Below are 12,874 nucleotides of genomic sequence, written 5' to 3'. Positions count from 1 at the left end.
AAGATGGGAGAGAGATACTATGAAAGGAGGTACATTAAAGGGAACGTAAGGGGTTGCAGCTAGGGGCTGAAGGGATGCTGCAAAGAACCATAAGTAATGCCTAAAGTGCACAGCATGAGGTGCACTTGGGCACTAACTCCTTACGGGGCGAGGTCCCTTGAGATAGTTGCAAGTAGTATTCACGTTTCTCTCAGTATAACTGATGAATCACAAAACATTGTAAGATTCAAAGAAATAATTATTGTTGGAATGTATTCCACATGCATAATCAGTGTCTATTATTAACAAGAAACAACTTTTGTTTAGTGTACATATCACAATATAGTACCGGCGGTAAATCCATCAAATATTCGCTATTATCCATTGATCCTAGCTACTATATACCGAGCATGAATAGGCAGTGGTGAGTGGTGGGCGCTTAGTTGAATGATGTCGGCAACTGTAGTAATTGCACATGAAATATATCACAATAAAATATAAGGATTTTATCCCGAACCATTTGCTATTTAAATTTACTTATTTTCAAATCAAATATGAGATAATTACGCTAAGATAATTTTCAGATCAATGTGAAAGTGGATTTAATACTTGATTCGACTCAGTGGTTCGGTTAATTGAGAGGGTCGCCACCCCACCCTCCCCAGTGTAGTTTGAGATGGTGGCAAGTGTGTATGTGGCGGCGCGTAATCGGTTTCGTCCGACGTGTTCGGTGACCTAAACGAGCTATTGGCAGTCTTGCTTTACCAATGAGTATAGAACAGCTGGAACTGAGTGAAGAATACTGTAGCTTCGTATCAGAAGAACGTTGGGAATTAGTCATGGGTTTTTAAGCCGAAAATGGCGTACATAGGTCTAATAGCAGAAGCATGACGTCCTGGATTTTGGTTTCCCATTCGTGAGGTAGAGGTTGGTAAGTGCGATTATTTTCCCAGATATGAATTCAAGCAGTATTTTTTAACAATACTTACTTTATATTCCATGATAAAATGGAAGCGAAATACCATTCTGCACATCGTGGTCGTAAATTTACGATAGCTGCTGGTGGGTGATTTGGTCTAGCCGAAATCGGCCCATAGTGTTACTCCTCCACCGGCCATTTTGCATTTTTGCTTTTCCCCCCACCCCCCCCACCCCCCCCCCCCCTTTTTTTTTTTCAGTTGTTCATGGAACTGGTGTAAGCTTCATATAGCTTTAATAATTATACTCCCCCCAAAGCTACGTAGGTATCAGCTGCTCTTATGCTACAGGGTCGGTCTGCAGAAGGCTACGAAAGGTCATGCCTTGTGGTTAGGTCTAGGTTTCAGACGCCACCTTCAGCCCTTTCGATGGACAAGGCTGCACTTAAGCCTAAAGGCCGCCACTAACTTATATTTAAGCCTGTGCAGGCAAAACTGAACGTCAATGCGAGCAAACTGCTCAGTATTCCTCGCCTGCGCAACGTATTGAACAAAATAGCTCACGTCAGTTGACGAGGAGCCTTCCGACAAACGGCTGCGCCATACCGTTACAGCGACGGACAGATATGAAGAACATTGAGTTTCATGAAATCAAAAAAAGTTTACATCTAAATTGATATGTCGGATTTTCTCGTTTTTTAATGATGCGGATGCCACAATATTGTATCTTTATAATTTTGCCATTTTTCCACAGGAATAACCACTGTATAATGAATGCTGAAAGTGGCAGCATCATTCCTGAATGTCTCGTAGATTTCGTCGAAAGATGTGTGAATGTAGCTTTGCTTTGGCTAGTAAAAACCAAGCGTATGTATGTTTAGTTTCGTGGATATGTACCATATATATATATATATATATATATATTATATATATATATATATTATATATATATATGTGTGTGTGTGTGTGTGCGTGTGTGTGTATATATATATATATATATATATATATATATATATATATATATATATATATATATATATATATACAAGTTACTTTTTAGATAAGAATAAATATTCATTATAGCAAAATAATGTAAAACAAGAATAGGCCAATATTGCGTCTATTCATGACTATGCATTATATTTGCAATTAATTTTTAAAATGGGAACAAATTAATATTCAACATTCTCGTAAAAAAAAAAATAATAACAATATTAGATTGTATGCTTATTCGTTGCTCACACCTAATGTCAACCAGTTCTGAAATTAAATTGACCAATAAACACACAAGTGAAACAAAGGAATAGTGTTAAACTATGGACGTTGATCTGAACACATCAGTATCAATAGTTCTAATGAAATATCAAAACAATATTAGGCCTATATATGATAACTTTGGAAAGAAAAACAATTACCAACTTAATTAACACCAGTATCTTGCCAAGGAAGTCTTCCTTCATGAATCATTCATAAAATATTCAATAAACATTATGAAAATCCTTGGAACCAAATTTAAACTCTTGTAATAAATTCATACGGGAGTATCGAATTAGCTTTTTTTTCCCAACCTCTTTTTCAGTGGACGTCTTACTACTAGACGTTTATCATTTATTTATTACAGCCACAACATCGTGTGTTGACGCCATGGCTGCTACTGACCGCTGAGGAAAAAGACCGCATCTTTAGTGGTGAAGATTTGCTTGCACAGCAAATCTTTGTTGTTGTTCTTGTCTGAGCTGACATAACTCAAAACCAAGGCTCACTTTCTCGCTCTCATTACCAAATATTTGCTTAATTCTTTTAGAAAGGCAACGCGACCAAATTTTTCCATTTACTTTCAGATCGAATGCTCTCGATGTAACAGTCAGGTCGGCCAAGATGGTTACGGGGTCGAAGGGACGTTTAAACGGACCCAGGACCCAGAAACGGACCCAACTTATTTCAAGTTTCTATAGGTTTTCCGGACAGCTGTCAAAAAGGTAGGTGTCTTTCTTTGTTGGCTGTGCTCCCAAGATGCAGTCGGTGTTAATACGATATCAGTTGATTTTTTTTCATGATATATATATGTATGTTAGATTTTTTGTTGAATTATTAATGTTAAAAAAAAAAAAAAAAAAACAGATAACAACTGTAGTGTTTTAACTCATGTTGGGTTTGAGATGAAGTTATGTAGTCAAGCTCCTACATGTTCATTTAACCGTTTTTCTCTGAACTGCTTTCGTAGTATGAAGTGGTGAATTGTTAAGGTCGTTGCCGCTGAGATCGAAGAAGTAATTGGCTCCTGTCATGTGATTCGAGTTTGGGGTGAAATAGCCTTTTCTGATGAGTAACTGCTCTCGTAGGCATTGCGAAAATCTAGTAGTGATATGGCAAATGATCTATTTACCGAGAGAGGCTATTCTGCGCTTCACTATTTGATGTGTACTACATTGAGAGAGAGAGAGAGAGAGAGAAAATAATTTCAGCATTTGTTTCGAATGGCTTTTACTGATTGGTTAGGAAAAAACGGGCCTTATACAGGTCATTAAAGAGGAAAACTTATTGATTGGTTAAGCATTATCTGGCACCTAATCTCTTGAACCCACTCGTGCTAACAAAACAAAACAAAACAATCTTTATTTGTGCATGCTTGAAATTTACTTAAAGAATTGTAGGCAGCGTGTGTTACTTATGAAGGGACTCACTTAAATCATACGTTTACACAGCACTTCACATAGGCTATTGATCTGGGTTTTTTTTATCACGTAAAGAAAGTATTTCTCGCTAGACTCATAAAGGAAATAAAATCTTGTTTTATCTGGTACACGGGTTGCGAAAAAAAAGTCTTCAACTTCTTTTTGAACACTGATTAATGACGGAGGGAATGCATTGTCGCTGGGAACGTTGCAAGGGATAATTTCCCCGTCATATTGATTCTCCTCTCAGCTACGTACAACCGTTGCCGATCTCAACTGTGCCTGTCCTAGGTGACCAGCCTTCCCGGGTTGTGGAAATGCTGCCGGGACTGGCGGAGAAGTTATCGTACGGAGACCCACGCGTGCTCAAGTTCTATCCTCTCTATATTTTTTTTTTCTTCCCCAGCGCATAACTGATATCTTGACCTTTCTTCCAGTAGCCTTTTTTATAAAGCGGAGTTTTGTGGGGGGGGGGCGCTTCGTTTAGTCATTTCCTCTAGTGTCAACAGCATTATTTCTGTAAATATTTGCTCAGCCAAAGAACAGGCTTAGTTATTTAATATATAAGTAAAGTGTATTCAGTGATGCGATATAAGTAATAACTTTTTTCGGGATATGTTAAAAACCATATTCATATAAATGAATGCACTATCGTATTTTAATGCCTTCAGGATTATATTTGAATATGCAAGCATGTATCTGGTATTGATGTTTTTATACGTATAGTTTTTTTTCTTTTTACGCTTAAAATAAATGCAAGGCATCAAAGCAAGCTTGTATTTCTAATGTAAATAGCTTTGGCTCCGCCCCATTCATGACGCTAGGCTCAGGATAATGTGAAATTCTACCCATTTTTATCATTCCAATATAAGTTTCATTCGTTCATAGTAGTGCCTTTCCTTTTGTGCTAACGTTCGTTATTACATGCATCGTATACTAATATGCTTCATGAGGTGTCAGTCTGTGAAACGGCATTACAGGTCTTCGTAGAAGCAAATTTTCAGAAAGGAATATCACATTCCGGTATTATTTGGTACTGTTCTTTTCGAAGGTTATCTAGTTCTCCCGTAAATACGGGCTTCAAAGTGCACACCATTAGTTCGTACTGGTCGAAGTACGAGATAAATGAGGAACTGGTCTATGTGAGGGATTTTACCAAAAGACTGAGCCAAGTCTTTTCAGTGTTTATTGCGAACCTCTTGAAAATGTGATCAGTGACGATGAATCAGTTGAAAATTCAATTTAACTATCACATAGAGAGAGAGAGAGAGAGATTTTGAAAATGTATACGTTACTCTGTTAACAATGTCACATCAGCGCGTAAATAATTATCACTCGTATACTTTAACGTGGCCAAACGTTATAAGCATGACACAGATTTATCGTCTGGGGGACAATTATTATAACCGACATTATTACAACAATTCACAGAAGCGTGAGTAACAAAGGTTAGATTATGATTTATTATTACCTAGCGTTTAATCTCGGCTAATGAATTTGTTCATAGCTTGCTAAATAATTAAATTCATCTTTGTCTTGGGATAAATATAATGTGCCATTAAAAAGAATTGTTGTTTATTCCGAACTTTAGTTATATTATATTAAGGTAAGGAAAGGTATAACAAGTATATTCATTTCTGTAATGCTTCTTCTTTTTTAACACCTGCTGAATTTAATATATTATATAGTGAGTATTTAGAAATATCTCAAGGATGAAATATGAAAAATAATATTCATTGAAAAGACAAATTATAGTAAAATTTTGTTGGATATACGTAATAATTTTTACTAGGATAAGGTCGCAGAATGGTTGCATAAAACAAAATGTAAATAGAAAAAGTGCATTTTGAACAAAAGCTATCTCAATGAGTAGGGATGCAGACTACTCTTCACTAAATCCATCCGCGCATCGTAGATTTGTCTTAAGTAAAGCAGCGACCTTGCCAGGATTTCACACAAAGATATGAGTGACAGTCGGCCAAGCGTTTCCTCTTGAAAGGACTCTTGCAGCTGCTATGTCAAATAGATGCTTTTAATGAAGGCCTGGCCTTGTGTTGCCTCCAGAGGGCTCGCTAGGTGCAGTTGACAGCCGCTGAAATGATTCAACTGGTAATATTCCTCTCGCGTTGCATGTCCTCTGAGTCACCTGGAAGGACTTTCTGTATTTAGGCGAAGCGATTCCATGTTGCCATCATTAACTGAAAATTCATGCTTTTTTTTATCCGTATCTGATTTTATATGGGGTTGTATTATCATTTGCAGCTCCTTTTAAGAGAGTCACCTGATCTGGAGTTATCAACCGTTTTACAATTTCCACATTGATATATTGAGTAATTTTTTGCGGTTTCTTTTTCCAATAGCAATATTGTTTTGTTTTTTCCGTGAATGAAGGACACCCGTTTCCTTAAGCAATAGTATCAGTGAAATTTCTTGACTAGAGAAGTACTATGGCTCCACGACGAAGATGGAATATGAATTATTTAAATTCCTGGGTGAATTCTGCCCCGGTGTCTTTCATTGCATTTTCCTCCTCATTAATCGCATGAATATATTTTTCCCGGTCACATCAGGGGTTTTCGTATGAGGATTCTATGATATTGAAGAAGATTTCTTCCATCTCTACGTATATGTAACTTTCAAATTAAATGTTTAAAGGTATATAGTCTCTCTCTCTCTCTCTCTCTCTCTCTCTCTTCTCTGTATATATATATATATATATTATATATATATATATATATATATATATATATATATATATATATATATATAAATATAAGACAGCAAATTGTAAATTTACGGACGTGCGTATGTACCTATGTGTCTATGTATGTATGCATGCATTCATAATTTTCATACATTTTTTTAAAAATAAAGACTTAGTTGCTGCTATTGGCCTACGGTTGCAAATAAAGAGAAAGAGAGAGTAAAATATTCAGGTAACTCTTATTTGTATGAAACGTGTTTTTCAATCATAATTTCCGTTTTCTCATCATATAAACATTGCTACAGAACCTTTTCATCTTGCAACTTGTGCATGGTTTAGGTACATTTCATTGTATTCAGAGGAAATGAATTTCGTGGGCCCTAATATAGACTTCGTTTATAATGTTCAAAACTTTTATGAAAATATTTAATTATTGTTACTCCAGTTGAGTGAATCCTTTCGTTGTTATTTAAGAAAAATTTGCAAGTCAAGGCTAACTCCTGCAGCAGTTTTTTGTGTCAGGATGCAGTTTAACGAAGATGGTGCTAACTCTATGGCGTCTTTCGCGGGGAAATGATAAGCTAATATTTAGTTAGAGCAAAGCAAACGACTTCGCAAGAGCGATGAAAGCAACGCACATTGTTAACTTATTTACTTTCGTCTCAAAGTCTACAAAGGCGCCGTTTATCTCTCTCTCTCTCTCTCTCTCTCTCTCTCTCTCTCTCTCTCTCTCACAATATATATCCTCTTTTACGTGTCTGTGATTTTCTCATTCGTCGGTTTTAACTGAAAACAGTAGAGCTGGTAAGACAAGATTCTGTATACTTGAAAAGTCCGAGTATCGTGTTTCGTTCATTAATTATCTTATGAGGAATTGCATAAGATTGAATTATATAAAGTCGAAAGTGGTCAGGCCCTAGACACGTCTCTTTATTTTTCACCTACGGTAATGTGAGATGAATTAATCACTTACTAAAGTGAGTATAATTATATATATATATATATAAAAGAAAAATATTCCTTGCTGTTAAAAATATTGGGCAAATAGATTTTCATCTTACAGATGAGATACCTCTTAAGATCTTCCATATCAGTGATAAAACGCATATTTCTGGATAACTGTTGTTAATATTTGAAGTGATGGGAAGAAGGAACTCCTTATTTAGAAGTGAATGAAAATCCAATGACAGACTATAAATTGCATTTGTTTGTTTAAGAAGACATCATCCCAGTTACATGGATCAAGTATCATTCATTTACTCCCTAGATAGCAAGTAGATATATTGCATTGTAGTCCTTATTTCATAGAATTTTTTAGGAGCAAAACTATGCTTCCTTTGGTCTGTATTATAAGGTAAAAGGACAATATTTGGTCTTCATTCAGTCCCTATTGAAGTGTCGTGAAATACGTTGGCATATTACAAAAGGATGGTTCTTGTTTTCTTCCTCCCGTGATTCTCACTTACCTTTCCCTCACCAGAGGTGACGTTTTCGTTCCTCAGGTGTTCTTGAAAATATATTCTGACGGATCAGGGGAGAAATGATTGACAGATGTATCTAGAAAGATACAGAGAGAGAGAGAGAAGAGAGAGAGAGAGAGCTTTCTCATGCAACAGTGCAGCCAGCGATGAAATGATATAGATTAATAATATTCTTAAATGAGACTCGTTTATACCTTGACATACAAACACGATCATTATCCGCGTTTGAAGGGAAAATCGAGAAATAAAGGGCAGTCTTCGTTAGCTAACTCTGTCGACTTTTACTCAAGCAAACTAAGGACGGATGCCCGGAGGCCATTACTTAATTAACAGCTTAATTTGCGGACGTTAAAAAAGCGACTTCCCTATTCAGATGTATTTTTCTCATCCAAGGTATTCCACCGAATTTTTTCCTCCTCGACTTCAGTTGATTTTAAGCTGAAATGCTTCCAGAATTCATCTTAAAAGACGCAGACTTTCCTCGTGTGTAGGCTGATTATTTCGGGTTGCTTGAAATTGTTTTTCTGTCATTAAAGCATCAGAGGTGCGATGTTCCAGTTCCAGAAGGGAATTTTAAATAATTCTAACCAATGAGCAGCTTTTCATTTTTTGTTTTCTTGCAGTACTCTATCCAGGAAGAGGTGCTTTCAAAATTCTTAAACGTTACAATTTATAACGTACTAGATTTTGACCAGAACGTCAACAATGAAATAAGGTTCGATCTGGATGTTCTAAAGTATCGAATTCTTGTCCTCACCTTTCCGCTCCAATTTCACAAAGATGAAGAGCAGATGTAAAAGGGGCCCAGGGGGTTATCTTTATCTCGAACTAGAACTTTTCGTGAAGGTAAAACCTGGATAGAAAATAAAAATGTGTCATTTCCTTCAGGCTTGCGTAAAAGACCCAACCCACACCGAACGAAAACATCTAAATGTAAAAGTGAGGATTTGAAGGCAATGGATTTGCAATAATGTAAGTGGTTTTAGAAACGTAGCGGGTAAAAGAAGCGCGGATTTTTGGACATTTTAACCCAGAAACATTTTATTTCTACTGCATAGCCAGAGGTTAGACGTTCTGGTGATGGAAGTTCACTCTCGACGTGGTTCGGAAGTCCCGTGAAGCCGTTGGTCCCGTTGCTGAATAACCACTGGTTCCATGCAATGTAAAAACACCATACAAACAAACAAACAGAGGTTAGACGGAATATAAGTTGATATATCAGAGGGTCGACTAGATGGATTGTCCCTATACTCAAAGCTCGTGACTTACATTGGGTTCAGTTAAGCGGAAATTGTATTGGAGATAAATTAGCCAGATAGATTAGCCAGAATCAGAGTTATTCGTCATTATTATTGAAGTGTAACACCTTTGACATTTTTTTTAACCAGGAATTCAAATATACAGTACATAAAACGTCAGAATGATCGTCCTTATAATATAGAGCAGAAACCCGTCTGTTTCCAGCCTGGTAAAAATAGAGCCTGATGGAAAGATGGCATTACAAATAGAAAAACAAAACAGTTGAAACGCGCCATTCCCATTTGTTGTTTGTGAATGGCTGGAGGAAACACGCCTGTCAATACACCAGCTGTTGAAAAAGGAAGGACATGATCCAGAAATAGCCTCCGACTCTATTGGAAACGTCCCACAGGGGGAGAGGGAATTTGTTGTGAAACACAATTATAACATTTGATTGAAAAGGAAATGCATTTTGAAAGATATCGTCCCTGTATGACATTGGATACGTGTGTTTTGCAGTGCGGAAAATTGTGTCTGTGTGTTTATATGTATGTAAATATGAGAGAGAGAAAGAGGTTCGTATTAATGTTACAAGATTTGACATGCAATCAAATTGGTTTATAAACAGATATCTACATCTGCAAAATAAATAATATGCATATCAAAGTTCGGGTAGAGTACGTTTTTGCTTATAGTTTTAAAAACGAAAACAAAATCAAATAGAATGACAGAAGCTGAATTGAGCAACACGATTCAGAGCGGAGAAAAAAGGAAAAAAATAGAGGGTGTTCTGATTTGCTTTGCTAATGTTTATCAATGATAATTGTTTGGATTGCATTTCGACTAGTTAACACTGCTTTCACACATAATGCAGTTGAAATTATGTGAAACATTAATGCCTACGTTGGGGTGGAAAGAACCATTTTTTTTACATCATCATTAGGTTCACATGAGATGAAACAAAAGCTTGTTACAAAACTCTCTCTCTCTCTCTCCTCTCTCCTCCATCTCTCCTCTCTCTCTCGTACCGAGATCTCTCTCTCTCTCCCTCTCCTCCCTCTCCTTCCTTCTCTCTCTCCTTACCTGCGTAGTATGCTTTTGTGATCAGATTTTCGTCTGCAACTTCGAGTAAATCCTTTACAAAAAGTCTCAAAGAGCCACCTGAGATTGAGGCTTCGTGCGGTATTTCCAATTTTTAGGGCGAGTCTTGACCTTCAAACTTTTCAGCGGAGTTTCTGTTTAGACCACCCTTTAGGGAGGGTCATCTCGAGGCTTTCATGTTATTTTCTTTTTAACAACTCAGAGCGAAGTCTTTTCAGTGTTTATTGCGAACCTCTTGAAAATGTGATTAGTGACGATGATTCAATTGGAAATTTATTTTCGCTTAGAGAGAGAGAGAGAGAGGAGAGAAGAGAGAGAGAGAGAGGAGAGACGAGAGAGAGAGGAGAGAGGAATAAGCTTCAAAGAACAAAAACAGGTTTCGAAAATAAGATTATTTGTTGAGAACTTTTCGTATGCCAAGGCTTACTTCCGTGTAATAACAGTAATGCTATTATACCCACACATTTGTTGGGGTTGTGTGGCAATAACCTTGACTATTTCATTTGTGGCTGAAGAAACAATCATATTATTTTAAGCAAGCTTTCGCTTCTCTAGATTAATTGGATAAACAGGCTCTGCCTGTGAACTGTATATGTTTTTTGTCTTTCGGAGCTCATGAAGGTTTCTATGATTTGTAACGATAAATAAGTAAGTGGTATGAATCTTCATACAGAGATTTTTTTGTGATTATTGATATTTTAGTTAGTAATTTGGTTTGTTTTCATGGTCAATGCTTTTTCATATCCAGGTTAGATCAGTTTTAAAAGATTGCAAGTTGATACTTCAAGGTAGAATATCGAATAAGACGGAAGTTTGTTATGTTGGGATATTGACATTTGAGATCTTCACTTCGTATCAACTACTTTTTTCGTTGGTTTGCGTATTGTTATACTTAATGTTTAAACTATTTGCTCTACCTAGATTTTCCTCAGATATGTTTATTTATTTTTTCACTACCTGCGAGTGTTAGTTTTAGTAATGTTTTCAGATATCAATAATCGAAAAAGTCATAAATCAGTCGTTGTTTGAGATTAAGCTGGCCTTATACCAGCACGGGCTCTTGCACGTCGAGCAGCCCGTAGAAAATCAGTTGCCCTCTTTAACTTTTATTTTGTATGCATGGTAAGAAACATTTAGAAATGCAGCCAAGAATAAAACGAAGCAATTTCATATCTTGAACTTATTCAGAACACACCCCGAAAAATTACTTCTAAAGGATACCGGCAAATGTCAATATTCAAAAGGCCAAGTAAGAGCGTAACCAGGTAATTTTTGGTATAGCATTGCAGTTACTGCATTTGCTTCACTCTCGGGGAAATGGTGGAAAAGAGGGATTCACTTAGTCCCCTGCCTCTAGTGAGTCTTTGCTATTCATTTTATCTAGGATGTGTTGAGGGAAGCCTTTTAAATGCCTTGTTTATTGCTCATTATCACCTGCCTCTGCAAACAACACTTACATGATGTGACATGGGGACGTTTTACCTTTCTTTGCATAGATTAGCCAGAAAATAGAAGGTGAAGATGGAATTTCACAGCTTTGCAGAGAAGGAACCACTTACTTTATTGTAACAGTAACAGTAATTTTTTTTTCATGCAGAGGCTGATTGGATTGGTATATTACTTTTTCATTCTTAGGATAAAAGACATAGAAGATGATGATAATAATAAAAGAGAAAAAAGTGATCATCGAAAATTTGTTACAAACATAAATCCAATCAAAAATTTGTTACAAACATAAATCCAATCATAAATTTGTTACCAACATAAATCCAAAAACCTCATGCCGCATATGCTAATCATTTTTGGAACGATAGAATAGTAAAAATCTATTTTATATTGCTTCTATGTGCTGGACCATTATTATGCATTTAAATCTGTACGATAGATCTTAAGAGGCGAAGTTAAATTCCTCATATATTGATAATCTAGCTAGCGTGACCTTTTAATGTGAGTAACAACGCATGAATTATATTTTTCAGTGTTAATTTTTTAAAATGCAGGTGAAAATATTATCAATACTGTCACCCAAAAGCCGTTGTCTCATAAACGCCGATAAAAGTATACAAAGACTTAAAAAAAAGCTATAAAAAAAGTTTGTAAGAAATTACCAAAGGGTATTAAATTCATTATTTTATCGGCGTATCCGCCCCCCCTCCCCCTGGGGCCAGAAGCAGAACAATAAAGTGCCGCTTTTAACTGCTAATGAGTCTCGCTGCAGTTTTCAAACGAAGGGGAATTTGCGTAAGACCCCGCTAATGGCTTCTTTGTTTTGGAGTGCCTCATTCCTCCAGAAGGATCCCTGGTTTAGAAAATGAATGATATGTTCCTTTAAAAGAGCGAGAGTGAGGCCTTATTTTTTCCCCTTTACGAAATAAACCTGTCAGGTAATTATCTGGTAGGGTCAGAGCTGAATTCTGTTGTGTCTGTTGGAATTATTAGTTTGTTCCTCTCTGCTTTCTGTCTTTAAGAGTATGCTGAAGTCTATGTCGTTTTTTTAATGGTAAATATAAATTTATTTTGTTCTTTGAATTTAGTCTTATTTTGGAGCATTTATTAACAAATAAGTCCTCTCTCTCTCTCTCTCTCTCTCTCTCCTCTTCTCTCTCTCTCTCTCTCTCTCTCTCTCTCTCTCTCGTCAGTTTTATACTAACTTTTTTGTAGCTTCACTTCCTCCTTCACTTCTCTTTTTAACTCCTTTCTTCCCTTCTTTTCTTCAGGCATTTCAGTGATTTTCTCACATTCGTTGCCCTCAGCTTCTTCGTGTTAGAAAATGACGGT

At 36.5% G+C, this 12,874-nt stretch overlaps 1 long non-coding RNA gene across 1 annotated transcript in view; it reads left to right on the top strand.

Moving 5' to 3' along the window:
* The first annotated feature begins 659 nt into the window (after nt 1-659).
* The window catches only part of LOC135224105 (uncharacterized), a 48,936-nt gene continuing 36,721 nt past the window's right edge, over nt 660-12,874 (top strand). Inside the window, exons 1-2 of the long non-coding RNA XR_010316612.1 lie at nt 660-910; nt 2,738-2,875. This is a non-coding gene — a long non-coding RNA (uncharacterized LOC135224105). The remainder of the gene's footprint in view (nt 911-2,737; nt 2,876-12,874) is intronic.

This window comes from Macrobrachium nipponense, chromosome 10, assembly GCF_015104395.2.
Source record: "Macrobrachium nipponense isolate FS-2020 chromosome 10, ASM1510439v2, whole genome shotgun sequence".
In the NCBI taxonomy this organism is placed as follows: Eukaryota; Metazoa; Arthropoda; class Malacostraca; order Decapoda; family Palaemonidae; genus Macrobrachium; species Macrobrachium nipponense.
This window is presented reverse-complemented; position numbering and strand designations above follow the sequence as displayed.